This window comes from Tasmannia lanceolata, unplaced genomic scaffold (genome assembly GCF_043159265.1).
Source record: "Tasmannia lanceolata isolate RefF3 unplaced genomic scaffold, GAP_Taslan_0.1 ptg000008l, whole genome shotgun sequence".
Taxonomy (NCBI): domain Eukaryota; kingdom Viridiplantae; phylum Streptophyta; class Magnoliopsida; order Canellales; family Winteraceae; genus Tasmannia; species Tasmannia lanceolata.
The window spans coordinates 70,106,124-70,132,882 of record NW_027518685.1 but is presented as its reverse complement, the minus strand read 5'-3'; the positions used below and the strand labels follow the sequence as shown (position 1 = coordinate 70,132,882).

Sequence of the window (26,759 nt, the reverse complement as noted above, 5' to 3'; positions counted from 1 at the left end):
TGTTTTTTATGTTTTTGACACAAGAGGACAGAATCCTATCATCATAAGGGGAGGACAGACTCCTGATGTCCCGCAAAGGTTGGACAGCATCCTATGCTTTGCGGGGGGAATGAACAGAATAACAACTCTGCAAGGGTTGGACAGCATCCTGTACCTTGCAGGAGTGGATAAAAATCACATGATTTGACGAGAGGTTGGACAGAACCCTAACCCCTATGATGATAGGACAGACTCCTGAAAGATTGACTCTCTAACTAGGCGTAAAAGTTTACAGTCGTGAATTGTCTACTTTAAAATTTTGCACTTATTTGTTTTTAGCTGTGCATAACTCGTCATCTCCTTTTGAAAAATGCCCAAAGCAACTCTCTCATGACAAAAATACTCATATCTCATAAAAATAACCAAAGTACAGCTCGTTAAAAAAATGTAAAACCAGGTGGGTTGACCTCATTATCAAAACATTGTTGTGGAGATATCAGTCCCACCAGTTTTAAATATGCAGTTTATAAGAAGGCTATTGATTTTGGCACTACTTGGTTTTGATATTTCCACTAAGTTACCTTGTCTTTTATTTCATAATTTGCTTCAATAGCATTTTTTGAAATTGTGATATCCATTGACAGCTGGTTGCATAGTACAAGACAACGTGAGTTAGTGAAATTATCAAAACATTTTCCCAACAGAAATCTTTCTTGCATCTTCTTTAAATAAATAGAAAATAAATAAATAAATAAAGGTTACTCAAAATGATAATGATTGTGAGACCTGCCATCCATTAATGCAAGGTGAAGGAATTATTGATGAGTGATTTAGAGTGTGAGGCACGCAGTAGAAGTATTCTCGATCTTGACTGACTCTCATGTTAGATGGATAGAAAAATCACTCTTTATGAGATGTCATTATTACTACGCGTTTTTCCCTTATTTGTGAGCTCAGCTTCTACTTTAGACATTTGGACGGTCCAGATTTATGAACGGTGAGGTGGTGAAGACTGGGAAGACTTTGGATCCACCTTCCACCTTTCCTTCTCTCTCTCTCTCTCTCTCTCTCTCTCTCTCTCTCTCTCTCTCTCTCTATATATATATATATATATATATATATAGAGGAAAGTGTTTCTACTCGGTCCCCTAGATAGGGTGCTGATTTTTTGGGCACACCCTATCTATGTTAAGACCTATCAAATGAATGCTTTGGATCATCCAAACAGCGTGGGCCCACTGTATTTTTTTAAAGGGAGGAGCAGATAAGCTTATCTAGGGGACCGAGTAGAAACACTTTCCTCATATATATATATATATATATATATATGAGGGCTTTTAGTTTGGAGATAAACTTGTTAAAAATATGAGGGGTTTACACACGTATAGTATTGTTGGGGTGTTGTTGTCTGTGAGTGTGTTGTAAATACCCGAATTTACCCCTTCTTTTAAAATTCGTCCCCCCTTGTTAATTATTCGGTCATTAAGAATTTAATTAGAATTAGGGCTTCCTTAGAAAGCCTATAAATAACCTCTTAAGGAGAATTTCACAACCATTAAGAAACCCTAAACCGTTTGCTCCAGCCGTAAGAGTAGATTTGCGTGGAGAAGAAGAAGAAGAATGTGATTTGGAAAGAGAGATCTCGGATCGAGGTAAGACTAATGATCTTTATTGATTAGATGAATAAAAAGAACCCTAAAACGAGGATCTAATTAGACTTGTTATTATAATTTAGATTGTTAGGTTTGATGTAAAGAATCATATATGAATTTATGTATAGATTTATAATCCCTATGAAACTAAGAATTTAGTTTGGAAACTCTAAGAAACTAGGTTTTGGGCTTGTTGACTCCCCAAAAATCAGGTTACCAGTTTTGAGCCAAGGGCGAATGGAAGAAATTTTGGGTGTGAATTTATCAGGAAGTATCCATGAAAAAAAATCCAATCATATTATATTTCCTTAATTTTGAGCGTCAAGTTGTTTTGCCATAAAATGTGCGTAAAAGTTTACAACTGTGAATTATTTACTTTAAAATTTTGCACCTTATTTGTTTTTAGCTGTGCATAACTCGTATATCTCCTTTAGAAAAATGACCAAAGCAACTCTCTCACATAAAAATGACCAAAGTACAGCTTGTTAAAAAAATGTAAAACCAGGTGGGTTTTCCTCATTATCAAAACATTGTCGTGGATATAGGGTTTTCCCCATTATCAAAACATTGTCGTGGATATATATATATATATATATATATATATATATATATATCAGCCTTCCCACCCGTACAGGTGTGGCTCTTTGGCTTAAAGTCTTGGGTATGCTCTCCGGAGACGAGAGTTCGAATCCCCCTAGGCTTACCAGATGAGCGTGGTTTACGGGTTATTGCGCGCATACGGAGGGAATTAGTCCCACTCTACAAAGTGGGGTGGGGACACCCTACTTCATCCAAAAAAAAAAAGAAAAAAAAGATATCAGCCTCCCCTCCCCCCACCACCACTTTTAAATATGCAGTTTATAAGAAGGCTATTGATGTCGGAAGTGGGACTACCGCGCTTTGTTACTTGCACTAATTTACTTTGTCTTTTATTTCCTAATTTGCTTCTAGGAGCATTTTTTTTTGAAGGGATTTGCCAGCATCCAACGCATAAGGCATTTCCTGGAGTGTCTGTTGCATGAGTAGGGCTGGCAATTAAACCCGAAAGAGGGGATCCACGCTGCCCCGACCGGGGAGGGATTTCCTGATTCAAGTGGGGACGGGGATTCCCCGATTCAAACGGGGGCGGGGATGGGGCGGGGATTGAAAAATTCCCCGAAGCGGGGACGGGGCAGGGATGGGGATTGCTCCGGTCCGCCCCCGCCCCGCCCCGTTATCCCAATACGAAATTGAATTTTTCGCTAATAAATTTGGGTTTGCCGCTTTTAATTTGTGTAGCTGCACTTGCCATCGAACAAATTTCCTTTGGTATTCTTAAATTTTCCCTAATATCTTTCTCAAATGAATTTTTAGTAGAATTTTTCAATTAAAAAATCCATCAAACACGTTTCACCGTCGTGTGCGGGGTGGGGATGGGGAATAGATTTTCCTAGCAGGGCGGGGACGGGGATTCCCCACCATCCCCGAAGTGGAGATGAGGTGGGGATGGGGAATTTTCCCTGAGGCGGGGATAGGGACGGGGAATACAACATCCGGCCCCGCCCCGCCTCGCCCCATTGCCGCCCCTATGCATGAGAGAGCAGCCACCAATGCTCAGATTTTGTCTTATTCATTTAATTCATCTGAGGTGGCTGCTCCCTCATGCAACAGACTCTCTGCAAAATGCCTTCTGCGATGGGCGCTAGCAAATCCCTTTTCTGAAATTGTAATAACCATTGACAGCTGGTTAAATAGTACAAGACAAGGCGAGTTAGTGAAATTGTGTATCCTATCACAAGCTTAAGGGACGTCATTTGGATTGCATATGAGGGTAAACTTTTAATACTATTTGATCGAGTTTAATTTTAACTGCAAACTTTTGGGTCTTGCATAGGAGGAGGAACATATAGAATGAGGGGGCCACGCCTCCCCCCACCCCCCTTCCCCCTCCCCCCAATGACTCGCAAAATCTCTTTTATGATCCATGGCTCTACATGTTTGCTTAGCTAGTTTAGATGCCATGGTCCCCCAATGACCAATGCAGCCAAGTGTAAAGTAGTCCACCCCCCACCCCCTGCGCCCCAAACTGTAAATTCCTGTCCAAACAGCCCTATCTTATACATTAATAGATCATATGAAAATTAATGTTTTAATTTTCTCCACCCAACTCTAGAGATCACCAGGCCAATTTGAGACGACAAGAAGGGGCCCACCCTAATAGATGGTTTAGATTAATCAAAGGTGAAACTCACCACCGTCCGAAAATTTTCTTGCACGCATGTTTTACAAAATGTATATGCCCTCCACCTTGTTCAATCTCGACCAAATCAGCATGGCCTCGTTTTGATTGCAGGAATTTTATGAAAATGTTTGGAAAGGAAAAACTTTTCCAATTTTTCCTTCTTTTCTTTTGTTAGATTTATATGAAAAATTAAAATAACTTGAACCAACCCGTTCAAGTTTTAATGAAAATGGAACTTTCAATTTATGATGGTATTCAGCTAAATAAGCCATATCATTTTCCTCTATATTCCAGAGAGAATTCCTGCAATCCGAACAGAGCCTATATTCAAACAAATCCTAATGGTCACTTTTGTGGATAATCCATTGGTAGGGTTTGACGTGATTAGTATCATGGACAGTTCTGTAGTTTTTTGACGGTCTAGATTGACCAAAAGTTTCTTTGATCTAATTCTCATTTTGTAATATAATATAAACCTGCATCTTCTTTAAATAATTAGAAAATAAATAAATAAAGGTTACACAAAATGATAATGAGCGTGGGACCTACCATCCTTTAATGTAAGGTGAATGAATTATTGATGAGTGATTTAGAGTGTGTAGTACGCAGTGGAAGTCTCTTGACTCTCATATTCTCATGTTAGATGGATAGAGAAAGAGATGACCATTCCTGTCTTAGTTAGGAAAAGTGCCAACTGTATTAACTGTTTGACAGGGTATAAAAAGGGATGAACGTGTAATGATGAAATCAATGAACGAATGAAAATCTTTCTTTTCTTTTCTAAACTCTCTTAACCTTTTCCTCTGTTCTCTTCCTTTCTTGAAAAGAAATCAATCCCCCCAAAATAAGCAATTCACCTATTAAATAGTTAACTCCCTTATCAAATCCCTATTAAATAGAAATCACTCCTATCAACTACTTAACTTCTAATCAATATCCTAGCATAATAAAAAAAAAGATAAACACAAGGCAATCCACGCACACCCAACCTTTCCTAATTATTAGTGATATGTGGGCCCATATGCAAGCACGTAGCATTCCTTCCCCCCGAAAAGACCCTTGTCCTCAAAGGTGGAGATTAAGCGTTGTGAGAACCGAGATCTTGCGTAGGATCTTCCAAAACTCTTCCCTCCTCTTCTTTTTTTCTCACCCCCTTTCTTCTCCACTTCGTCTTGCGATTAGTCAAATATGTCGTCATCAACAGTTGAGACAGCTCCATCTTCAAACCGATCTGACCACGTTGTTCATCAAAAGTCCTTCGCCGTGATTTTTGAAATGATTGAAATTTTTTACGCACGGATAGTCGTGGATGAGGATCTTCTTGGTGGTGTTAGATAGGTTGAGAAGAACGATGGATTTTCCGACGACGGTCTTGTCGGAATTGACAACGTTGATAAACACCTTTCTTTTGCCGCATTTTCGCTTTTTTTTTTACCTGGGAAGATAAGAATTCATTAAACCTGAAACACATGTCACATAAAGGCCATAAGGTCTACCTCCACCATTACGGTTTTGGTTGTTGGAGCTTTCCTCATGGCTGCGCGTACGCGTAGAAGTCATCTCGTCAAACCGAGCATTCATAGCAGAAAACATCACCTCTATCTCCTTGATCATTCTCTCTTGTCCCATCGCAAGAGAATGCACCGCAGCTTCCAACCGTCATCCTTGGATCATCCATGCCTTGCTCTGATACCACTTTGTTACGTACCCAATGCGGATCGTAACGTGATTGATTTTCTTAGAGGGAAGATCGGCCTCTTGATCCACTTCGAGGGAAGGATCAATCCTTCTTTGTGCACAAGACACGTTTGGAAATAATTTTCTTCATTCATCACATTTCAATGCCTACTACAAGATTTAAATAATACTGTTTACAATCGTGATACTCCCATGGAAATCCCCCCAAAATAAGCAATTCACCTATTAAATAGGTAACTCCCTTATCAAATCCCTATTAAATAGCAATCACTCCTATCAACTATCTTAACTTCTAATTAATATCCTAGCATAATAAAAAGAGATAACACAAGGCAATACACGCACACCCAACCTTTCCTAATTATTAGTGATGATGTGGCCATATATGTGGGCCCATATTCAAGCACGTAACATTAACCACCCACTCCAACTCTTTCCAGGTGATGTGAATAGGACAAGCATTTGATTATTTAAAGGATTTCTCACTTTATGATTACCAGTTTGTAAAGAAAAATTAAATAAAATGGTTCTTAATGTATTTGTAGTGTGGGTGCTAATATTGATAGGTTATGGTCTTTTCTTTTCACTTCCTTTTTTTTATTGCATCATCTAAACCACCAATGTAAAATGGGTCCCATGGCTTTCACTAGGCTGTTGATGCGGCATTTCTTCCACGCTTGATGAAAATACGAACTACAGAAGGCAAAGCTTACTTTGGTCTTGTGAGAAAAATTGGGTGCAAGTATCAAAAGTGGGGCTCAAGATAACCTGAATGCATATAAGGGTATTCTTATTAAAAGGCAGCCATTAAAACTAAAATTGGGCGACATCCTATAGACAATTAATTATTCATTGAAACTGATCACAGTAAAGACATCGAGTCTGCATATAGAGAAGCTATGCTAGAACGGTAAAATAATCAAGTCATTTGATTCTTTATTCAATGGTCCAAACCATGTGTCTAACATGCCCTGTATACAACGTGCATCCAATTTGAGGTCTGCTGTGGAACAGGGAGAGATTTGGATGGTGGCAGATACCATGAAATCCGGAGAGAAATCTTTTATCAACGAGTCCAAGATATGGATAATATCATATTCGTGGCTTCTACACGGGACTCTCGAACCAAGAAATTATAGGTTTGATAAAATGAAATGGTTTCATCTCAACCGTACAGGTAGTGCCGACAATCAAGGAATTTTAGCTATTAAAAGAAAAAAAGTTTTAAAAATTGGGATGGGCTGGAAATACCGAAAAGTCAGTGTCTGGTTACTAAATAAGAAGCCCAGATGTCACTTCCGTGTGCGACACGATTTGGTGTTTATACATGTTTTGGGTGGACATATTAAAAAAACAGGGGATGTTATATTGTTATATTTAGGGGTGCAAGTTTGCCCTGTCAGCCCTAACCCGTCCTGAGCCCGAAGAGGGTCAGGGCTGAATTTTCCAACCCTGAGGGCGGGTCAGGGTTCATTTTTTTTTTACCTTGACTCAAGTCGGGTCGGGTTCTGGGTTAATGCCTCGGGTACCCTGACCCGGTCCGACCCTACGTTTTCTATTATAGAATTGAACCATTTGTGCATGTTTCTTTTGCTAATGTTTTCTATTATCTTGGATTGATATTTCTTTAGATTATTATTATTAATTGTCTCTGTTGTTGCCAGTCATGTTGTTGAATTCATATTGTCTTATTTTGTTCCCTTTCTCTGTTTATTGATCATTTTGTTCTATATGATAAGTGATTGCTTTATTTTTGGCACTCTTAACAAGTATTTGCACTAGGGTCAATTAGGGCCGGCCCTGCCCAATCAGGGCCAATCAAGGCGGGCCAGGGCCAGCACTGAGCCCTGTAGGGCGGGCAATGGGTTGAGGTTTTTCGGCCCTGACTAAGGGTCAGGGCGGGTCAGGGCCGAGATAATGGGATCCAGGGTTGGGCTAGGATTTTGAAAAACCCGACCCAACCCGACTCTGTTGCAGCCCTAGTTATATTCTTTAGATCCGTAAAACAATCGGCACCACGCCACCATTGGTCCCAACGCATGAGACCTTTCCGGTACGCCGTCCAAAACATGGCCAATCCACCGGATCGAGGGGTGATATTTGCACAAAAGGAAAGGGAAAAAAAAGAAAGAAAGAGAGGTTACTTTGCTTTGACATTGCCGAAGCAAATCAGCCACCACCGTGAGCATGCCCTTTCGTAGCCGATGGCTCTCCGGTGGTTGCGTAAATTTGCCGGAGCTACATCTAGTGTCTCCCTTATATATTTATTTCGGCAATAAAACAGCAACAACAAGGGTTTTCTATGGTTTGGTTTCCAATAGACAGAACTGTCAAAGACGGCCGAGACAAAAAACAAAATCCCAGTTCTATTGTTATGAAGGAAAAATAAAAACCGAAACTAAACGAAACTTAATCTGTGATTGGAAAAATAGAACAAAATCGATTCCTTCTCTCTAATCAATCCTAGGTTTCCATGGTTGGCTCTAATACCAGCTGTTAAACTTTAGATCTTTTAGAACTATGCAAATAAAGCTGTGCAAATAAACTAGAATACAAAAGAATAGTTTGCCTGATCTCTCGTGGGGGAGATCTCCTTATGACAGATTAGACAGCAGCAGAGACCAACCCCTTTAGTTTACTTATAGATAAAGATCTCCTAGAGTCACGCCCACAATAGAACTCTAGTTGACTTAATCTATTTAATCAACGGATTCAAGTGAATCTAGGGCTACACTAATAGAGATGAGATACAGTGATTACCCTTATACCTTTCAGTGATCACTGTAGCAATGGGTAAATGCAGTAATTTCACACTTAATCCCATTCTTCAATCGAGGCCGTAGATCTTAGATCAATGATTGCACACATAAGATCTTACACGTGCATCCCCACAAATTAAAAAAAGGATAAAAATATCCAAATCCTTTGGTGATTCTCATCCCTTTATTTTTGGCACGGGATGCCATTTTGAAGTGTTTTCCAAGAGTGATTGGGATTGTCACGTGGAGTGTATAGCATGCCATAGAGAGATTATCTTGAGTCTTGACTCTCTTAGTTTCTAGAACCCACAAGGAAAACTTTGAATTGTTAGCAAGATGTATAAGTAAAATACATTTCTAACATTTATGCAATTTATCTAATTCTTTAGATAATTCAAAAATGCTAATTAGTTGAACTATTTCTATGAGGGTCTGTTTGGTTGCGTGGTGTGGACTCAAAGAGTAGTCGAATACGTAGTCAACATGGAGGAGACAAGCATTGGATTTGAATGGAATTACCTTGGAGAATAGTCGTTAATAGTTTTTGGTTGCGCAGCATAGACTCGGAGAGTAGGGGAATAAGTGGGGGTGTCACTACCAATGCAGTGAGAGAGAGAAAACATTGCTCCCAAAAAATTTAAAGCAAAATTCCATCTTTTTCGGGTGTGTTTGGTTGCACAAAACCAGGATAGTTTAGGGGTTTTGCTTTCCATTAGGGTGCCACATCACCAAAATCTCTTGTTTGGTTGCCAATGTAGCATCGAAATTTCTGGTTACTACCAGACAAGATTCACAGGTACTACCCATAAAAAAAAAAGATTCACAGGTACTTATTGCATGTCTAGTGACGTGGCATCCATGTCCCATTCTTATTATACATTCCAAGTCATGTCTGGTGACATGGCATCCATGTCCTCTCCTTATAACTTCCAAGCCAAAATTTTCAAAAAAGATGGATTTTGGCTTGGAGAATAATGCCTTTTCTCTCTTTCACTCCTTCTCTCTCTCTCCTATATATACTAGTAATGAGACCCCCTCTCATTACTCTATGAGGTTTGCAACCAAACACTACTTATCACAATTCTAGGTGGTAAATTCTAGGTAAATCAAATGTTTGTCTCCTCCCTATTGACCAGTTATTGTTGGAGAAAATATGTCAGTTGTGATGGTGGGAAATAGAAAAGAAAGAGATGCTTCAAGGCGCGTTGTCGCTTTCCTTAAGATAATATTTGCCCCCACTAGTTAGTGTGCAAGGGGTATCACGAATTTGCCTCCACGATACAATTAAGCCCGGTGTTGTTTACATCTAATGTTTGTTGACGCTTTGCACTGAGCGCAAACAAACCCTAAATCACCATTGGATAAACAAGTATTTTAGACACCGGTTATTGTTTCTGCAAAAAACAGTACACTAGAATGGAATTTGTGAAAAGAAAGCAAAGAACAAAGTTGATAAACTTTCAAAAGAGTAATTTTGGCTTTTAATTTACTCAAACTCAAGTCCCACAAGTGTAATTTTCGTAGAGAATTTGGCAACCTTTCTATTTGATTTGCACCCCCTGTAGAGCACCTTTTCAATGCAGGTTGAAATATGGCCAGTAGATCGCGCACATCCACGATTCTACAGTCCAGATCGATCCTAGAGTGATTGTTGGTTTTTGTAAAACCTATATCCATCCCCCGTAACTGCTAGATCAATGATCCATGGTGTGGATTACACCCTTTGGCTCTTGATCGTTGGGACAAGACGGGGCAGAATCCAACAGTCCTCATCACACTCGATCACCCACTAGTCGTTACACCATGATTCAGTGCTTTGATCGCACTCGCTCAAGCACTAGCCGTTGGAGCATGTTGGACCGATAGATCGACCACCCATATGACCAAAACCATGGCCCAACCCGATCGAATGGGATCTTGACTGATCCAATGGTAGATTTGGCCACCTACGGGACCAATCCATGGTTAATCCGACCGATCAACTAATCTTGATCGGACGGCCCAAATCAAATCTGGTAAATTTTAAGCACTCCAATCACTCTTAGCGATGATACGAAGTGCGCCAAAAAAATGCCACTAGCGCCCTACAGCCCATGCCGCGTGTGCGGACGGTGCATTGCACCATCTCGTGGGTCCACCCACTGTGCAACAAAACAATAGAGAGAAGTGGGTGACGCTATGTATACCCTTATCCAACTCTTTGAACATCCAACGTGGGAGCACTTTTCACCACTTTTCCAAAGCACCCACTTTTACAAACCAAATGCACTTTTCTTTATAAAACCTTTTCAAAACACTGTTATTTTGAAAATACACAAACAATTATACCACTAATCTACAAGGTAATTACCATAGTTAGCAAAAAATGGTACGGCAAAAAAAGGGGATGGGAAAAGTTCGGGTTTAATACGGCTTTGGATATAAAAAAACGTAGTAAAAAAACAGTCAAATAAACGGAAACGCCAAAAATACGTTGAATGAAAAAAACGAGTTTAATACGTTTTGGTTTTAACAAAATGGTTGTTTTTCTCATTTAGAAAAGGGTTAAGCTCTTAAAATTGATGCCCATCAGCGGGTGTCTTCAACAAATTTGTGCCTTATTTTTTAGAGTTTCAAATTGCAAAAACATTCATACTTTCACCCCCCCTCCTTTCCATTATTTCACATGTTTTGTTTGTCAGTTCCAAATCCTCATTGGTCGTGAAACAAAATTTTCTCCCATTTTTATTTTAAAAATGGTCATAAAATTTGCTAGGAAATGATATCACAACTACGTATCTTGATGATCGCACTCCTCGCATTATTAAAAAGTACAGTATGACCCGCACCATATGATGATCCAAACCGTCCATTAGATGGCCAAAGCCTAAAGAGGTTGTGCCCCGAAAATCATTTTCATAGGTCGATCCTAACCCTCTGATCTAGAGATCAAGCCTCTAATATTCAGTCCCTCTATAGATCAGAGGGTTAGGATTAACCTATGGAAATGATTTTTGGGGCACAAACTATTTAGGCTGGTCCATTTAATGGACGGTTTGGATCATCCTATGGTGGGGGCCATACTGTACTTTTTAATAATGCTAGGAGTGCCATCATCAAAATACGGTAGTGGTGATATCATTTCCCAATTTGTTATAGTCTTATTTTCAGTGTACCAGAATGACTGCATTTCCACTCCTTATTGTTAAGAATGGATTAATTATCAGAAAAAGACAAACAGACAAATTATATGATGCCCGACCGTCAAACAACAAGGGCGGAGAGAGAGAAAACTCCCGCCCTTGATTTCCGATCCAGCAAAAAGTCAAAAAATGGGGCTTTTGCTGCATCAGAAATCAAGGGTGGAGGGGTTCTCTCTCCGCCCTTGTTGTTTGACGGTCGGGCACCATATAAAGTCTCAAGACAAACAATGGTGGAATTGCTGGGAAAGAATGGGTTGGAAAATCATTTCACTAACATTGAATGGTGACTCAGTACGACGCCTGAAGATCCAAAGGAACGGCGACTGACACATGCATACATGCCAAATGACTACTTCTCTCTGCCTAATAAACTTTATAATAGGTACGGTAGTGGTGATACGCGTGAACCATTTGGATTAAAGTAGGAAAAAGGTCGAAAAAATGGGAAAAAAATGGGGGGGAAATGTTTAATTGGCGTTTAATACTTTTTCTATAAAAATACGCCGTTTTAAAATGCCCCCGCCGTTTTATACGGCCACTTAAAAAACCGAGAATTTTTCAAAATTTCGCAGTTTAGAACAGCGTTTTGCTAACTATGGTAATTACCTTCAGCGAAACAAAGCCACATCTACAAGCAAAATTCTAGTATGTTTCAAGGGACAAGAATGTCATATCAATAGACATGCAATAATTACCCAGACGACATCCTAGGCAGTCTCCAGAGAGTTCAATGCTATATTGGCATCTAAAAATGAAGAATTTTGCTGACGTGGCACCCAAATGCCAAGCAAAATCCCTAAGCCTCCCCGGCTTTTGTCCAACCAAACTCACTCTGAATGTAATGAGAGACCTAGTAATGAGTGATTGAGATGGTCATATCTATTATAATATAGGGATTTTTTTGGGTATTCTAAAATGATTTCCAACCCGACCCATGCATTGCAATGGATTACGTACTAATGTAAAACAGAATCCTAGATGATGGGAGTGCACCACGTGGCACTCCCTCTGCAATCCGTTTTCTCTTTTCTAAATCTACTACAATATATTGCTTTGATTGTATGCTTGGAGGATATTGAGATAACATGGTTAACTAGAACCTGATAACCTTTATGTATTAGTTCTTTCTTAGGTGTTTAAGATTCTAGATTTGTTTTCTATGGGTTATTATCTGCTTGAGTTGGGAACTACTCTTACTTTTCATGTCAATTCAGAGTGGAAAATTGTAATCTGTATCCCCATTTTGCTCATCTTTACTTCTTATTTTCTCTCATATGGTTATATGATATTAGTTGAATTAAAATTATTGATTTATTTCAACCCTTCAACTATATGTTTTTAGTGGAATGCAATTATTATTTTTCATGCAATTACTATGTTTGATTGACAAATGTTCAGAGCTTTTGAGAGTAATTACCGTTACATTATTCTCTTGAGGTGGACATTAGGACCTTTGATTTGTTTCATATTGCATGCGGCTGATTACGATGGATTTGTTGTTTGATTATTTATTTATTGATTTAGGGTATTTTCTATCACCACCACCTCTCTGTATTTTTTCTTATATTATAGCTTTTTTTCCTTTAAAAAATCTACTTTCCTTATCTATAATTTTACTACTAATTCTCAATTGGGTATAGTCAGTCCTAATCTTCTGTACAAACATATCTTCTTCTCTTTAGCTTTTTAAAAAAAAATCTGAAACTTACATTTTTATGTCGCCCCGTCGTATGGGTGTCCCACTAGTGGAGTATATGGCACGACATAGACATTTGGTGGGGTGTTCTTTTCATGAGAGGAATATACATGGAACTGAGAAAAAGAAAGTAGATGGGTGAAGGACAAAAATATATAGACAAAAAAGTAAAGTCGGCAACCCATGTTGTTTGCAATTGAGAAAAGTGATAGAATAAAAAGTCGAACCAGCCCTACTCCTCCCTAACTCCAATTGCTAAGTGGCCTAAAAAAGCAAATTGGAAGGTAAAAAAAATGACTACACCTCTTCATCATAACCAAAATATCTCTTGGATTTTAGATCCTGTGGTGGAGTATACTTTGAGTCATGTGGGACTATTATCATTGGATGCAAGGAGAGACTTACTAACAAGTGACTGTGATGGTCATGTGGTGAATATGACATGACATTGACTATTAAATTTTAATTGTTTAAATCTCTGTCAACACGACTGCTTTTTCACTGGTAGACATTAAATACAATCCGACCCGCACTCCACACTAGACACAACCGTATCAATTACTCTTCATCTTCCATCCAAGGATGATAGGTCCCACAAATGAAGATTTTCGATCTTCTTGGAGACGATAAATTCGCACGGTGCGAATTCATCATCACCCTTCTCTTATCCTTTTCATTAGGAGTAAAAGTCGTCTACAGGAGATGTCCTTTCATTTTCAGTTGGGTCCCATATGTTTGTAGTAGTCATAAGGCATCAAAGAGGGAATACCTCGCTACATATTTTATAAAAGGGCAATGATAAATGGACTCCCAAAGAGGGAATACCTCGCTACATATTTTATATCCGTCCTCTTTTTTCCCTGGGCCAGCCACCACTGGTGTATTTTTTACTACCCTTTTACACTACAAAGGGGTGGTCAAAGGAAGAAAAAGAAGTGAATTTATTGTTTCCCAAATGAATAATATTCATAAACCTGCTTCACATAACCAAAGCCAGAAAGATAAATTGTACAAACGAAAGAATGATGAGAGAGCTGGTAGTTATAAGTGCAGGAGATGATTTTACGAGATGATTCAAAAAACTCCTCTCAGGCATATTGGTTGTTGGCCCAACCCACATAAATCAATTTAAATCCATTAAAAGAGAGTGCTGAAATTAAAAAGCAGAGAAACAAAAAAACTCATAATTCTGGAAAAAGGCCAACAGAGCTTGAAGAAAAGCATGGAAATATAAATCAATAAAAACCAAAAACTAGAAAAATAGCACCAATTTTCTTTTTACATATAGGAAAGAAACCCTTACTCTGTTTTTCTTTTTTTACATCAATAGGAACCCTCACTCTCTTTTTTTCGACCAAAAATCTGGGTTTCGAACAAAAAAATATATATAAGAGAGAGAGAGAGAGAGAGAGAGAGAGAGAGAGAGAGAGAGAGAGAGAGAGAGAGAGAGAGAGAAACTTGGATTTGATCTGCAAAGTGAGCCGGCGTGGATAAATCTAGGTTGATTTTTAGAGACGAGAGTTAGAGGAGAGGAGACGAGAGAAGGATGTTTAAGAGAGGAAAATCCTAATATTAGAAGCCCAAATCGAGCGGAGATTTCACGCCTATTTTTTCTCTCCATTCCCGGAATCAGAATACCGCCCCCTTGGGTGGGTATCAAAACGCGCCTAATATTCCCACATTAATTCCGCTCGGAGTCAAATATCGTTTCCCATTCCATTTGCCAAATGCAACCAAACGATGGAATCACCCAAACCAGTATCAGATACCCTTACCAATTCCTGATTTCGGCGATCCAAACGCACCCAAAATCGATTTACCATCCTATATATTTTTCTGGAATTCTCCGAAAGGAAAAAGAACAAAAACAACAATGGACAAATGGTGATTTGAAAACAGTGATATCGAACAATCATTACCGGCATGAGGCCCATATATTTTTTTAGTATTATTATAGGGCGCTGATATTCCCCCCCTCTCCCCCCCCCCCGACGGCTGGCTAACGTTAAACGTTAGGCTTTAACGTATATGCCACGTTTCCCACCATTTGACCTCTCTCTCTCTCTCTCTCTCTCTCTCTCTCTCTCTCTCTCTCTCTCTCTCTCTCTCTCCACACACACACACAACAGGAAGAGTTGGTGGGCCCAACGGAAACCGTTGGTGGAATGGAACAACGTAGGCCCCACCCATACCACACCATAGGATAATCCAAACCGTCCATTTGATGGGCCATAAACGTAAATAGGTTGCGTCCCAAAATATCATTTCCATAGGCTGATCCTAGCCCTCCGATCTAAATAGAAACTACATCTTATGCAACCTCTATAGATTGTAGGGTTGTGATCATCCTATGGAAATGATTTTTGGGGCACAACCTATTTACATTGTGGCCCATCAAATGAATGGTTTGGATCATCCTATGGAGTTGGTCGTACAGTAACATTAAGGCCCAACTGGATAAAGAGTAAAAACGGATGGGGCGGTTCTTTTACTGGGTAATCAACTACGTGAATCGGCAATCGTAGGCCCCACTGATATTTTTCAAATTGAAGCGTACTGCCCACAACATAGGATGATCCAAGCCGTCCATGGTTTGGATTATCCTATGGTGTGGTTCGTACCGTAATATTAAGGCCCAATTTAGGCCCCACCCATATTTTTGAAAATGAAGTGTACCGTCCAGACCATAGGACGATCCGAGCCGTCCATTTGATGGGCCAAATACTTAAATGGGTTGTGCCACCAAAATCATTTGCATAGGATGATCACAACCCTCCAATCAATAGAGGTTTCCATAATAAGCAATTTCTCTTTATATCTGAGGGCTAGGATCATCATATGGAAAAGGTTTTTTGGGGCACAACCTATTTACGATGTGGCCTATCAAATGGACCGCTTGAATCATCCTATGGTCTGGACGGTACACTGTCATAGTGGGTTGGATTTGGGCACTAAGGAGAATTTTTTTTTTTTTTGGGGGGGGGGGGGGATAAATATATCAGTGACCTTATTATAAAGGGGGAGGAAATATAGTCATCAACACCTCAGTCTCTCATCATCTCTTCCTTTTTGCAGGGTTCAGTCAAATGAAAAACTTAAAGATATTGTATCTTGGGGGCAATATGCTAAACCAAAGCAGCCAATCCTTGTCAGGTATCGAGTCTAGATCGAATTTTACAAACTCACACACATACAAAAATTCCAATAAATATTTAGTGGAGTAACAGTCGATAGAATCATATTCTAACGACATGCCTTGGATGGAAATTGAATCATGTTTATGATTTGTATGAAACATCTTCTCTTCTTTTCTTCTTAGTTTTCTCATTTGTAAAAAGCTTGTTTTCACTATAATTTGCTCATTTCTTGCAGGATTATGTGCTTTGAAAAACCTACAAATTTTGGATCTTAGCGGCAACAATTTTGAAGCACTTCCATCGTGTCTACTGAGCAATCTCTCTGCATTGGAACGCTTGTTCTTAGATGCGAATAACCTGAAAGGAGACTTACCTGGTATTTTGCATTTTGCCATTTCATTTATGTGAAAAACCAAAGAGTAAATTTTCCATTTAGAATTAGTGATGTGGAATAGGTGAGTAGGAAATGGGTCTTAAGCTGAACAACTTTGATCTCTATGGACTGGGGTGTTTTAGGTCAAAATCCAAGTTTGATTTTTAGAGAAACAGCACACTCTATCTTGGAAGATTGTTATGGATGAGGATTTATCAATAACAACTCGGAATCGATCTGCTGAAAAGAAAGACATAAAACAGAACGTGAACTCCAACTCATTAAAGAACATGTTTCTAGTTTTCTTAGCCCACAGATTGCTTAGGGAAATCATCAGATCTGATCACTATGGATGCAGAACTGATTTAGTAGGTGGAAGCTAATGGAGATTCCTTAATTTCTCTTCACACATGTCATCTGAACATAGAGATGACATGAGATGGCAAAGACCCTTGCTGATTCAAAGTTAACTTGAAAGAGAAATTTTACAAGCTTGGGACTGATTACATTCAAAGAAATTCAATATAAAGGAGATGAAATCCACCTTACTTGGAAGGAATCTCTTCCAAGCTCTCACCAAAACTTCCAATCTTACCTTCGAAAACTGCAAAAAATGAAACTCTCTATTTATAGAGGGAGAGAAGCCTTCTAGAAGTTGCTGCCATCTTGTGATAGCTCAAGCCAGTTGGCTTGCTGAGGTGGCATGCCACATGGCTTCTTGTAAGGCTCCCAATCATGTGGTCCCTTCTTGCCCAAATGGTCCCCTTTCTCTAAGCTCCCAATTGATTGACACATGGTGTGTTCTTGTGCTTTCAAAGCTCTTTATGGAACCCTCTAGTTGCCACATGGCTGCTGGTATGGCAAACTTGTAGCCCCCAAAGCATTTCAACAAGCAGTCCTCCAAACCGATTATGCCCTACCATCCTTTCTACCCCATATTGGCTCTCATATTACAACATTGACATTACTACATTTAATCCCCTGTACACATAAAGGAAAGTAAAAATTACGACTACTCTATGCTAAAAAAAAAAACCCGCACTCGTTGGCCATCCCCGTGTCTACATCAAACTCACCCCCCCCCCCCCCCCCCCCAACACACACACACACACACACCCGAAAAAAAGAGCTTCCTCTCATGCTCGCATCTTTCTCAAGGCGGACTGGTTCTAGGGCTTTCGGGAATCCGTCCACTTTGTTCGGCCAAAAGGAGGCAATGAAGCCAACTCCCGGGTCAATGACAAAGATTTCTTTAACATGGACCTTCGCCCGAGGCCGATCCATGTCAACACCTTGCCTCCTTATATATGGTGTATCGCACCACCAGGCTACTTTTGATGGTACCTTGTCTTTATCTTCATCTTGAATTTCAAATAAGTTTTCTGTCCCAAGGCTATCCTCATGACTCAAATGTTTCTGCCATAATGTTCTATCATGATCAAGAAAGGATCATGAAAGAATGTCTCTATTAAGTTAAAATTGTTCCTTGTCATCTCAATATCTAGGTCGTCCACTGCCCAAACCCCTGGCATAATATGGCTGGCCTCTGCAATTGCCATCGAGTCTCCAGCATCCTCTGTGGAGTACTCCTCTGTATTCATGAAGTCGGACTGACAATCCTCCCAAATCTCACCTTGTGTGTCACAGTCGTCCCAAATCTCACTCTATGTCATACTCCCCTATCTCCACACACTCGAATCCTCAGTAGTAACATGCTAATCCTCTATCTCCTCACAAGTAGAAATGACCTCAAAGCAATCCTCACTCTGCCCTTTTGCCTCCTCGAAAGTCACAGGAACCTTAAACCCCACAGATGCCTCCGTCTCTCCCTTCTCACCATCGGCCTCATTCTCAGTGACCTTGGCCTCATGTGGAAGAAAGGAAGACGCATAGAATGGATTCCATCACAGCTGTAATGGATCAACGAGAGAGCAGATATCACGTCTCCATATCAACTGCATATCCTCATATTCACTGCGACAGATTTCTGCCTCACGCCTCTTTCTCAACTGTAAGGCCTCAAACTCTCTTCGACATGCCTTTTCCTTCTGTCTTTGTCGGTACGCCCTGGGAGCATACTCCCTCATGAAAAGATCGCGCACCTCCTCCCATCTATGAAATGGGAGTTCGCCCTTGTTAAGGCGCTCCCACGCCCAGTGCTCCCACTTGCTCCTAGCAAAGTGTGTCACATTCTCCTTGAAATGCCAAATCGTCTCTATGTGGTTCAAGTGCATTGATCTACCATAGGCAATCATCCTCACAGTCAAGGTAGTAGATGTAACCCTTAAAAGGAGGCACGTATGGTGGATCTATTAGCATGATGCTATGCTTTTGGTTCAGCTGAAACACCAAGACAAGTCACTGTGACTTGGTACTGGACTGATCTATGAAATCTGTGACAACGAAATTGCGTTGTCTTTGGGTAGCAATAGTAGCTGAAATGTTCCTCCTGCAGGCTTTAATTCCTGTTAGAGAAAGATTGCTGCAATTTTGGTTGAATTCTAATTGATCGAGTATATCCTCTACAGTGCAAGACTTACGGCAAATCAGGCCCCAAAGATGTTAACCTTCTGTGATCAAGCCTTAGATTGTGAGAATAGTTCGCTTGTAGTTTAAGTCCAAAATGATACTTCCAAACTGTTTGCTGTATGGATTGTCGAAGAGTATGTAAGGTTAGTTTAGGTATTATGTGTATGATGAGGGGTATTGAAGTATTTGTACACATGTTTCCCTAATTGGGCCTATATATACATCATATCCTTGGGAGAGATCCTTAGTGGGACTCTCCATTCCTCATCTTCTTCCTCTCTTAACCCTAGCCTCATTTCTAACATGATATTAGAGCTAAGATCCTAAAGAAGAAGGAAAGAAGAAGTGTTCTGATGTAGGATGGTTTTGCTATTTCTTGAGCTTTCTATTTTGAGTTTTCTTTGGGAAGAAGTTAGAAGTTTCTAGACTAATCTTAATTTCTAGGCTATTCTTTAGTTTCTAGACTATTCCTGTCTTTCTATTTTGTAAGCCGTTAGGGCATATAAATATAGGGTAGGAGTATTAGATAATCTTGAATTGAATAAAATTATTTCAGTTTTCTCTTCCTTGTGGATTCAAAGATTCTTATCTTCTTCCTTGTGGATTCAAGGAATTTTATCTGGGTTTGGGGCCAGAGGATCCCCAAACCCTGTACCTATTCGCTACTGGTTTTGTAAAGGAAAGTACATAAAATTATAATTATAACTAGTATAATGGTTGGTGCCGCTTCGAATCCTTAGAAATTTGGCAAAACTCCGACGTCCAGTGGTATATCCGAGGCAATTTTGGCAGAAATCCGACGCTGGGTGATATATCAGAAGAGATTTCGACCGAAACTGGTTAGGATTAGTTTCTGGAAACCTCCCCAAGCTTCTCTCTCTTTCTCTCTTTTTTCTCTCTATCTCTCTCTACGGTTTTCTAAAAGCAAAATGGAAAAGGGGTGTGAGTATCAAAGAGGAAGGGGTGCTAAAGGCTAAAGGGGTGTGGTTATCAAAGAGGGGGTGCTAATATTCTAAAGGGGTGTGATTATCAAATAGGGGGGGTGACAAACCAGAGCAAAAGTGAAAATGAGGTGATAATGGATGGGAAAGGGATGATAAATGAGGAGGCGTAGATCCCATTTTATAGGTTTTCCAAGTAAAATTGTAGGGGGCCTCCCCCTATGATTTTGGAAGGCACAAAAATCATAGGAGCCTCCCCCAAAATTGCAGGGGAGGTGGGTCCCACCACCCAAAAGTGGTCTTGGGGCTTCGGTTTGGGTTTTGGGGCACCATAAATGGGTTTCGGGTTTCTGGGAGTGGTTTTATGGCTGTGGGATGCTAGCCAGTTCTGAAAAAGTTGTTTTGGTGTCCCAAAATGATCTCCAATTGTCGAAAAATGGTCCTGAGCAAGGAAAAAGTGACTTTTGGCAATTACTTTATGATTTTTGGCGACCGAAACGCTGTCAATTGCTCTGGGTTGCTGGTAAGTGGTTTCTGGTTTCCAGTGAAATGTCTTTGTTAGCCAAATATGATCTTTGGTTCCTAAGGAGTATTTCTTGGTAACCTAGGGTGGTTTCCGGTTTCCAGAAAGCAGTTTTTGGTGAGCGAAAGTGGTTTCTGGGTCCCAGGAATGGGTTTCGGGTCCCTAGAAGCTGGTCCCGAGTTCATGGTTTTTTGTGATGGTTTGAAGGTTGCCTTACAAGTAGTTTTTGATTCTAGGAAGGTTGTTCCTAGTAGCCAAAGTGATTTCTGATTCCCAAAAAGTGGTTTCTGGTGACCGAAAGGTGGTTATGGTTCCCAGAAATGGCTTCTTCTAGAACTTTTACTGAGTTTTGGTGTTTGGATCTTCAGAGTGTTGTGTTTGCTTTAAAAAGCGGGTGCCGAGCTATCGGGCTTTATCCTTGGGACCTTTGCTTGACCAATTCAGGGCTCTTTTGGAAGGTTTTGGTGAACTTGGATGGTTCTGGATGTAGGCTTGGTGGTTGGTTGTCTTGGGTATTGGGTGTCTGGGTTGTTTTGGGGTGTGTGGGTAACTTTGTGTCTTGGAAAAACGAGAGAAATACTGAGAGAGATATCAAAAGAAAGACCAGAGAAGCTTTGTGACTCATCATAGGATTCATCATCGTAACAACCTATCATTAGTTATGTCTTAACAAAATAGGGTGTCTACAATGGTTTACTTTGTTGGTTGTTCTTCCGTGGTTAGTGTGTTGTATCCTTCTTTTGTTTTTGTCTTATCGTTATCTTGTTGTCGTCTCCGCATGATGTAGCTTCGCCTTCCTCGTTGGTGGTTGTTCTTCCCTTTCTGTCTTGTCGTCGTCTCTTGGTTGATGGAGTATGACCCTCTTTGTTGGAGTGGTGTTGCTCCTTGTAGGAGTATTATTGGCGATTCCTTTTATGTTATTCACCCTTCTTCGTTGGTGATTGATTGGTCGGTTGGTCTCTTCTTTGTGTTGTTCGTTGTTTCCTTCCGCATGGTATCGTTAGTCCTTCGCTTAGTTGTCTTGAGTAGTTTCATGCATTCATCGTGGTTTATACTATAATCCACCTCTCAGTATTTTCAAAATTTTGGTGGAAATGTAAAAAAATTGATGAAAATTTCTGCAAATTTGGATGAGTTTTCGACAATTTTTGTGGAAATTTCAGTAGACATCTTTAAAATTTCGATGGGAATATTTAATATTTCGGTGGAAATCTTGTAAATAAGCATGAAAATGAAAGTTCGGAATTTCAGTGAAATCGTGTAAAACAAATGACTCATTGTGAATTTCGTTTCAGTCTTGGCCGAAATCTGAAATTTCAGCTAAAATTTAAAACCATGCCACCGGTCTAATGCCTTGGAAAGCAGCCCTCACTTCTATTTTGTTAGATTCCTTGATACCAAAAGGCCCAGAGAAGGCCCTCTTAGTATCACCAGTCTTGTCTCTAATAAGGCCTCCGATGCCGGTCGGGTCTGGGTTGCCAAATGTAGAACCATTGAAATTTAGCTTCACCCAACCGGGCTATGGGGACCATCTAGGAGCCGTTAACACCTGTCGATCCAAACTCATGAAAATTTCCCCCCAACATCGCCTGATATTTGTGCCTGGGTATAATTTAAAGCAAGGGAGAATTCTAGAACAATAGATCGTAAGCAACATAATCCTCTCAAATGAGTAGGACGCGCTTCTGACCATGATTTTGATTGCGTGAGCATTCCATTCCATCCATAATCCCCAGACTGCGGCTAAGAGAATTAACTTCCATAAAATTATGTAGTGATTTGAAGTTAACCCACAATATGCAACAGTGTGAAGTTCTCCACCATATGCAGTGTTGTGAAGTTTTTTTTCTTCTTTACCATACATGTTGTGGAATTCTCTCCGCCATATGCTGCATTCTAAAGTTTTCCCCCACCATGTGCCTTAGATATACTTTGCTCCACCATTTGTCCCTTTGTGAAGTTTGCCCCCACTATATCCAAAATTGTGAAGTTTTTTTTTCCCACCATAGCCGGCATTTTGCAGATTTTTTTTTGCAATATGCGACATTGTGAAGTTTTCTCCATGATTTGTTGCAAAGGTGTGAAGTTTACACTGTCATTTGTGGCGCGCTCCTTCCTTTGCCAGCGATGCAAGGGTAGCTTCACTATTTACGAAGTTGTGAAGTTTACTCTGCCATTTACAAAGTTGTGAAGTTTACTCCACCATTTGCCGCAACGTGAAGTTTGCTCTACCCTTCCAGGTATTTTGAAGCATTTTTTTTTTACAATATGCGGTTCACACAGTTTGCCTTGGTGATGCAAACGGAGTGCTTGGAGTGCTTGCAGGGGCCATTGTTTACTTTTCCTGCGTCTTTCCACACCAAAACTTTAGTTAGGCAAGGGAACATTCATTTTTTTGAGTTAAGAAACCTCTTAAACTTTAAGATGAAAGGAGAAGTGAGTCCCACCGGGCATGCCAAAAATTTGTTTGCAACAAATTTAACATGCATGAAAAGAAAAATCACACACATAAAATAAATTAGGATAAGATTTCCCTCTTGTGAGAAGATGTTTTATTAATTTTGGTTGGGATCGTACACTTCCGGCTCTATTGGCCGTTAATTACATTTCTTGAAGAAGAAAACACCTCTGATTATCCATCAAGAGGTTCCCTATCTAAATACAACTTTTGTTTATTGTCCTCCAGAAAGAAGGATTTTTGAAGATCTAATTTTTTGAACTTTTGGAGAAATGTTATCTTTGTCGTCTTCCTCCTGGAGAAGAAAGGTCTTCTCCCTTTAGGAAGTCTCTGGGAAGAGATCCTAAAGGGACTTTTAGAGAGAGATTCTCTAAAGGGATTTTCCTCCGTCTTTCTTTTTTGGGAGCCTTCATCTTTATCATCCTTCTTCCGGAGGAGAAGGGTTTTTTTCCTTTAGGGAGTCTCTGGGAAGATATCATAAATGGACCTTTAGAAAGAGATTCTCTAAAGGAATTTTTCTCCGTCTTTCTTTTTGGGAACCTTCATCTTTATCATCATTCTCCTGAAGGAGAAGGGTCTTCTTCCTTTAGGGAGTCTCTGGGAAGAGATCCTAAAGGGACCTTTAGAGAGAGATTCTTTGGAGGGATTTTTCTCCGTCTTTCTTTTTGAGAGCCTTCATCTTTATCATCTTTCACCCGGAGGAGAAAGGTCTTCTGGGTCTTCTCCCTTTAGGGAGTTTCTGGAATGAGATCCTAAAGAGACCTTTAGAGAGAGATCCTCTAAAGGGATGTTCCTCTTTCTCCCGAAGGAGAAATGTATTCTTCTTATCTCCTTTTTAGAACCTTTTAGGAGAAGCCGACAAAGAAAAAGAAAAAGAAAGCACTGTTAGCCAGTAATCTCTTCTCACTTTTCTTTTTCCTCCATCTTTTCTTCACATCGCTTTTCTTACGCAAAGATCCGATCCATTTTCTAAAGGACTTTGAGTCTATTTATAGAACTCTCTTGAAGTAGTTAGTAATTGCCACCTCGCCCCTTTTTTCTCAACTTCACTATCCCCACTTCCTTTTTGTGAAGAGTTGCGTATCTCCTTTTTTGAAAAGTGGGTGACTCACTTCATTTTTTTTTGCGAGAGTTATTCCCTAAAATTCAGGGATTTAACTTTTTATATTTATCCCTTTTAACTTTAGGGATAAGGTGATGCGTAACCGCCCATTTTCTCTCTCTTCTCATTTTTAATAAGGGCTTTTACTATTTCGCCAATGTTGTAAAATTTTGAGTCCAACAACGCACAACAATACGAATACACCATATAAAGTCAGAAATGGTGTTCCTCAATTTCGGACCATTCTTTCTTGTGGTGATCGAGGGTGTGTAGTCAAGAACACTGTTCTTGTAGACCATCGTTCTTGTAGACCATCTAGAGGCAATCCATATGGTCCTAGTCCGACATGGACATCGCATACCTCAAATAAAGGCCAACAAATATCAAAACTTTAGCTTCTTTTAGTTGAACATCATGCGAGACCTAATAAATCAACGGTTAGGATTATCATGTTTGGGAAAACAACAACAGGCCGGATTAGTGTTAATTTTGGGTTGACGAAATTGGTTACATCTACATGGCACAAGCAGGCCCAGAAAGTGATTAAAAAAAAAACTAAGGGTGACTTTTTTTGGCATTTTTCATATACAAATTTGAGTTTCCCCTTACATTGAAAGGAGTGTGTTGTTTCTTTAAAAATGAAATATTGCATGATGTTTTATGTCTTGATCATTTTCTTGTAGGTTTATGTGGCTTGAAGAGACTCAAGGAACTAGATCTTGGCAACAACTTTCTTGACTATCAAAATCTTCCAACATGCCTACTCAACCTTTCCTCCTTGGAACCACTGGATTTGTTAGAGAATAATTTTAGAAACCCATTTGGCATCTCAACAGGTGCATATATATAGTTCTAGTATTTTCTCATCCAAAGTGATGAAGATGGATGAAGTATTCACTTTCATTTCTCTCACTACGAGAATGATAGCATAATACATTTGGTAGGTCTTTTTAGTTTTTTCAACTCTGCTTGTTTATAACATATTACAAAAAAAAAAAAATTTCAACTCTTTTTTAAACACATAAAAAAAAAACATATTACAAGCCAAAGGTCATTTCTGGGAAACTTCAAGAGCGGATTTTTGGATTTTTGTGAATTAGTAGAAATTTAATAATGGTTAGAATTAGTAGAAATTTAATTATGGTTATGGGAAATGATATTTTCACTCCCTTATTTTAGTAATAGCACTACACCCTTTACACGTTTTAAATTGGTTGTTGAAAGCATTTTAGGAATGTAACAATCTTTAAAAATTAATTAGAAAAGTGTAAAGTAAAAAATCTAGTGACATTATTAAATCAAGGTTGTGGGAATGTCATTTCCCAAAAATTGGCAGTTTACATTTTTATGAATAAATTGCAAATAAGCATAAAAAGAAAAGAAAGATACTATTTTTTTGGCGGTTTACATTAGGTTCCCATGTATCATTTAGATATTTGCCCATATTAGACCATCTATCTAATTTCATGATCCATTTCTGTCTTATTGTTGCAGGGCTTTGCAAACTAAGTAACTTAGTTACCTTGAATCTCAAGAGGAACTCAATCGAAGGCAACATTCATCCATGTTTAAAAGATATGCATTACATGCAATCGCTTGATCTCTCGTACAATCGCTTTTCTGGAGGGATTCCTTCATTCGTTTTTCAACAACCTAATGATGATGGAGACTATTTATCTTTCAAATAATAAGTTCATGGGTGTGTTCTCATTTTCCATGTTTCCTAACCTCTTAAAGCTTTCATATGTTGACCTTTCAAACAATGTCCAATTAGAGGTTGAAACAGAATACCCGCATTGGGTTCCTACTTTTCAACTCATGTGGTTGCTCCTTGAAAATTGCAATCTAAACCAACATAGCACTTCTAGCATCCCCAGCTTCATTTCAAATCAGTAGCATTTATACAGCTTCCAATTGGATCATAACTCCCTTCAAGGGGCCATCCCATCTTGGCTATTGTACAATACTACATCACTGCGAATCATGCCGTTGAGGGGTAATCACTTTGAAGGCTCAATTCCTCAGTCTCCCTATAACACCAGTTTGATTGTCTCTTTTCTAGATATCTCTCAAGAAAAATAAAAATTTGACTTGTGTCTAGTGTGGAGTGCGGGTCGGATTGTATTTAATGTCTTGTAGTGAAAAAGCAGTCTTGTTGATAGAGATTTAAACAATTAAAATTTAATAGTCAATGTCGTGTCATATACGCCACATGACCATCTCAATCACTCGTTAGTAAGTCTCTCCTTACATTCATTGATAACAGGCTCACATGACTCAAAGTAGTCTCCACGGTATCTAAAATCCAAGAGATATTTTGGGTATGATCAAGAGAGTATAATTATTTTGTTTACCTTCCAATTTGATTTTTTAGGCCGTATAGCGATTGGAGTTAGGAAGGAGTGGGGTCGGTTCCAATTTGATTTTTTAGGCCATTTAGCGATTGGAGTTAAGGAGGAGTGGGGTCGGTTCAACTTTTTATTCTTATTACTTTTCTCAATTTCAATGA

The 26,759-nt window shown here is 39.5% G+C and overlaps 2 long non-coding RNA genes across 2 annotated transcripts; both read left to right on the top strand.

Annotated features, from left to right (window-relative positions):
* The first annotated feature begins 1,543 nt into the window (after positions 1 to 1,543).
* Positions 1,544 to 16,691, top strand: LOC143883806 (uncharacterized). The gene is made up of 3 exons (XR_013252557.1): positions 1,544 to 1,631; positions 16,263 to 16,340; positions 16,560 to 16,691. It is a non-coding gene; the product is annotated as an uncharacterized LOC143883806 (long non-coding RNA).
* A 5,815-nt stretch (positions 16,692 to 22,506) lies between these two features.
* Positions 22,507 to 26,305, top strand: LOC143883805 (uncharacterized). The gene is made up of 3 exons (XR_013252556.1): positions 22,507 to 22,930; positions 24,934 to 25,086; positions 25,745 to 26,305. It is a non-coding gene; the product is annotated as an uncharacterized LOC143883805 (long non-coding RNA).
* Positions 26,306 to 26,759: the final 454 nt, after the last annotated feature.